Raw genomic sequence first — 4,988 nt, forward strand, 5'->3', positions numbered from 1 at the left:
CCTGGCACCTGTCTCACTGCAGAGATGCTGGAGTTGCAGCTGCAGGCCATGGCATCTGGAGTTTTACATCTGTTCTGGGGAGTGAACCCAGCTTGTTAGGCCTGCATGGCAAATGCTTCTACCCTCTGAGCCATCTCCCTGGTCCCAAGCCGTGCATTTAATTAAAAACAATATCCTACTCTGATAGTAATTGGAGATCGATACAATATTAGTAATACTTAAAGCATAGCCAGCATTCTACATGTTTATTGAAGTAGGGAGTTAGTGAATTGACTAAAATGTCAAGTATGAATGGAAGATTGGTGAGACTTGTTTTGACCTCCTGACTCCTTCTGTCTAAAATGTTCACTGGTAACTTCAGATCTAATCAATCAATTTCACACTGTCTACCAGATTTTTTTTTATTCTGCCTTACACTTTACATCAGGGTGAGTGATACTGGAAAAAGTTTTGGCAGTAGGGTACAAGCTGTCTCATTTAAAAATATATAGCTTAGATGCCACAGTTCAACCTGGCCAATGTTAGTTAAGATGCTAATATCTAGGTTTCTGTATTTTCTCTTTTTAATATCTACCACCTGGTCCATGGTCTGACATTTTCTCTGCTTAATGAAATTTCCTTCTCTTTTCCATATTCCCATCTTAGAAGGACCACTACCTTCATTCATGGCAATCCCTACTTCCTACACTTGAGAATCAAATTTCTTACCCAATATCTTCATATTTCTTGAGACAGAAACCTTATCAATCCTTCTTTTTGAGATGTATGAGTGATTAAGGATTTCATTCCATTCCAAGGAGTGAGATCCTGAAACCCAAGTTTTCTTATCAATGAAGGAGCTTACTCCATTTTTACTTTGTAAATAGAAGTCTCAGCAAGAACAACTCAGACCCAATTAGTTGGGTGATGGATCAACAAGCAGAAAAACTTGTTTCTGCAATTTCTGCATCGATCTTGGCCTGTGGCTCTCATTTTCTGTGCTTATATGAGTGCTCATTTTCCAGTTTTAAGCTTATAGTTCTAGTAGAGTGAGGAGCAAAGGTGAAAGGGCAGCTAAAGGAGCCTCGTCTCAAAGAGCTTTCCAGTATTCTCTTTTGGCATCATCTGGTAACATGTTCTTAGTTGCGGAGTTGTGTGCACCCCCAGTTTCAGGGCAGAAGAGGAAGCCTAATTCCCCTGAGTTAAGCCAGAGTCTCATGCATATGGTAGGTATGCAGAAATGTTCACTCTATGTTTTATTTCTATTTTGGTACATTTAATTTAGATCCTAATACTTTTCTCAAAGTCTATAATTGTTCAACAAAGAGATAAGAACTTATATACTACTGTTTGAAGTCAAGTCATGCTAGAGCAGCAGAATAGATAATTTGGGGGCTGGCGAACAGCTCTCTCAGATGAATTAGACATATTGGAACTGAAGCCTAACCATGTGGTTTAATGACTGTAACACCTCCTGCAAAATTGTCTTAGGTTGAATTCCAAAACAAAGATAAGAGGATAACATTTTCTAAGGCGAATACTTTAGTAAAGAGACACCATTTCAGCCACTTGTTAATATGGTGATAAGTACCAATGTTAGGAAGGCAAGTCTCAGAGTGAAATGAAGAAAATAGTTTTGAAGGAGCTTTTAGCGATGTTATATTTATAATGCATTTTGGAACACTGAGATAATTTCCTTTCTATCAGTTTTACAACGTCTTAAATGTTATAAAACTATAGTATAACTTCACTTTCAAATGCTCTTACCAAAAAAAAAAAAAAAAAAAAAAAAAAAGAAGAAGAAGAAGAAGAAAAGAAAAGAAAATGGGCTGTCTGTGTTAGTTCCTACTATGTAAAAATGCCACTGTTCATTTGATCTTTGAGGCTTCTTCTTCACCTAATATTATTAGAGAAAGATAAGATGTTTCACTTTAAAAGACTCATGTAGCTTCCAGCAAAATGTCTAAGACTCACCACTTTTAAATGAAGTGGCTGTTTTTGCAAGCTATTGTACATGCAAGTCTTTTCATTTTTACGATAGTTAACTCACTTTTAGGAGCCCCAGGATAAGGAAGGCCACCTTTCTTTTTCATTAATAAAAGAAACAAAACTCTATTGTTGTAATGGTTACTTTTCTGTTGTTGTGATAAAACACTATGACCAAAGAAACTAAGAAAGAAAGTGCTTAATTTAGCTATAGCTATGGTTCCAAAAGGATAAGAGTCCATGATTGCAGAGTGGAGGTGGGGTGGCAGCAGCAGACATCAAACATGGTGGCTAGAACAACAAGCTTCGAGCTTGAACAGTAAGTATGAAGCAGAAAGAACAACTGGAAATGGTGTATATCTTCAAACTCTCAAAGCCTACTTACAGTTATCCCGTCCCGCGGGATTCAGTTATTCGTGGGTGTGAGGGGGACCACGAACCTGGAAAGAAATGGGAGGAAAAGAAAGAGAGCAGGACGACCAAGTAGATTGAACCTATCAAGGTCTCGTTTATTAAGCTGAGGTGCTTTCCTTATAAAGCATACATCACGGAAAATAGGGGAGGGGTCGAGGGAGAGTTATACGAAGAACAAGGGAAAGGACAACTGCTGACATGGGGGCTGAAGTCAGGTGCCAAGCAGCAGGTACTTTGTATATTATCTCCAGAACCTTGATCCTCCTCAACAGACTTGGGAGTCAAGCTGGGCTCAGGCACAGCTCATGTCCTTGGATGTCATGGGAACTCGGGAAGAGATAGGGAAGAGGGGACTGTTATTCAAATTTTACAGCCTTAGGTGTTAGGAAGGGAATAAGGAGGAAAGGGGTGGCAACCAGCTCTTAGTACAAGGCCCTTTGACTTGTTAAGGAGATTGTGAAGGGATCACTTTCTCACGGGATGGTCTCTGACATACAGTAATATTCTTCCTCCAAGAAGCCTGCACCTCCTAAGCTTCCCCAAAAGGTGTCTACTGAGGATCAAGTGGTTAAAGCATGATCCTCAAGCCTATGGGATATTCTTCTCAAAGTATCACAGTGGTTTATGTCAAGCCTGTGTAATATAAACCAAGGTCAGTGCATGAGCTATTAGGTTCTCACAACTAGGATGAATTCATGTGCTAGCTCTTTTTAGTCTACTGCCTTCCCTTGGTCAATGTTGACTCATGTGCTTTTGGAATTAAATCTATCAAATGCATACATTGGATAAAGATGGTACATTCAATATTGTGCTGGTAAAACAGGATATCCAGGGGTAGGAGAATGAAAACAGCTCCATATTTTTCACCCTGCACTGAAGTGCATCAAACAATGTGTAAACCACAAGAGGAAAAACAGGGACTGCACATCAAGATAGAGGTACCAGCTTTTTGTCTAGAGATCCAATAGCACAAGAAATAGACCAGAAAATTGCCAAATTAAACTAACGCTTCTACACAGCACAGCAGAACAAACAGACATCTTACAAAATCAGAGAATCTATGCTAGCTCTACATCAGAAAGTGGTTCAATATCTACGATATATAAAGAACTGCAAAAAAACCCCCCAACAAACAAACAAACACAATACAACACAACACACACACCACGGGGTGGGAGGGGGGGTTTGGTGGCAGAGGCGGCTTTGGTGGCAGAGGCGGTAGAGGAGGGGGATGAGGAGGCCGAGGAGGCTTTGGCGGTGGAGGTCGAGGCTGAGGGGTGGTGACTTCAGGGGATAAGGAGGTGGAGGTGGCCGAGGTGGGTGGTGGAGGCTTCTAATCTGGGGGCAATTGGGGTGGAGGTGGTGGTCGGGGAGGCAAGAGAGGAAACCAGTCAGGGAAGAATGTGATGGTGGGGCTGCATTGGCATGAAGGTGTCTTTATCTGTTGCGAAAAGGAGGATGCCCTTGTCACAAAGAATCTGGTCCCTGGAGAATCTGTGTATGGAGAGAAGAGAGCCTCTATTTCAGAAGGAGATGTCAAAATCGAGTATTGAGCCTGGAACCCCTTCCTCTTCAAACTGGCAACAGCAATCCTGGGCAGTGTAGACCAGACCCACACCAAGCCTTAGGCACCACCACCTCCCACGTCTTTGAAATTGTCAGATTAGATGGTTTGGTCTATGCAGTTCAGTTCTCCTACCACTCTGGTCGTGACCTCATCAACTTGGCCAAGAAGAAGACCACCATTATTCCTCTAACTGAAGAAGCTTGGCACTCACACAAATACTGCATGCTTACCCCAATGATGGATGTCATCTTTGCTGATGTGGCCTAGCCAGAACAAACCCGAATTGTGACCCTGAATGCCCATACTTTCCTGTGGAATGGAGGACACTTTGCGTTTTCCATTAAGGCCAACTGTATTGACTCCACAGCCTCAGTAGAAGCCGTGTTTGCATCTAAAGTGAAGAAGATGCAGTAAGAGAACACGAAGCTCCAGGAGCAGCTGACGCTAGAGCCTTATGAACCAGACCACGCTGTGGTGTGTACAGGCCACCTCCCAAGGCGAAGAACTGAAACTCAGAGTGTGGATTGAGGAAATGTGTGCTGCTACTGTTGGAGGAGTGGCTTTTGATTTTGGGGGATGGGGGAGTTGTTTTGTTTTTCTATTAAAAGACTCATTTGTAAAAGAAAGAAAGAAAGAAAGAAAGAAAGAAAGAAAGAAAGAAAGAAAGAAAGAAAGAAAGGAAGGAAGAAAGGAAGAAAGAAAGAAAGGAAGGAAGAAAGGAAGGAAGAAAGAAAGAAAGAAAGAAAGAAAGAAAGGAAGGAAGAAGGAAACAAAGTGCCCCATATTATTTTTAAAGTAAGAAGTACAAATGGTCAATAAGCATCTTGAAAAGCCTTCAATGTCTTTAGCCATCAAAAAAAAAAAAAAAAAAAAACCCAAAAACCAAAAACCAAAACAAAACAAAAGCAAAAAAAAACTACTTTGTCATTTTGTTTCATTCCAATCAAAATGAATATCATAAAAAAACAGATACTAACCATTTTTGGCAAAGATATGGCAATGAAGAACCATTATTTATTGATGCTGGGAGTATAATCTAGAA

The 4,988-nt window shown here is 40.8% G+C and overlaps 1 pseudogene; it reads left to right on the top strand.

The window, feature by feature from the left end:
- Gm7595 (predicted gene 7595) lies at nucleotides 3,551-4,564 on the top strand (annotated as a pseudogene).

Source organism: Mus musculus, chromosome 15, assembly GCF_000001635.26.
Source record: "Mus musculus strain C57BL/6J chromosome 15, GRCm38.p6 C57BL/6J".
In the NCBI taxonomy this organism is placed as follows: Eukaryota; Metazoa; Chordata; class Mammalia; order Rodentia; family Muridae; genus Mus; species Mus musculus.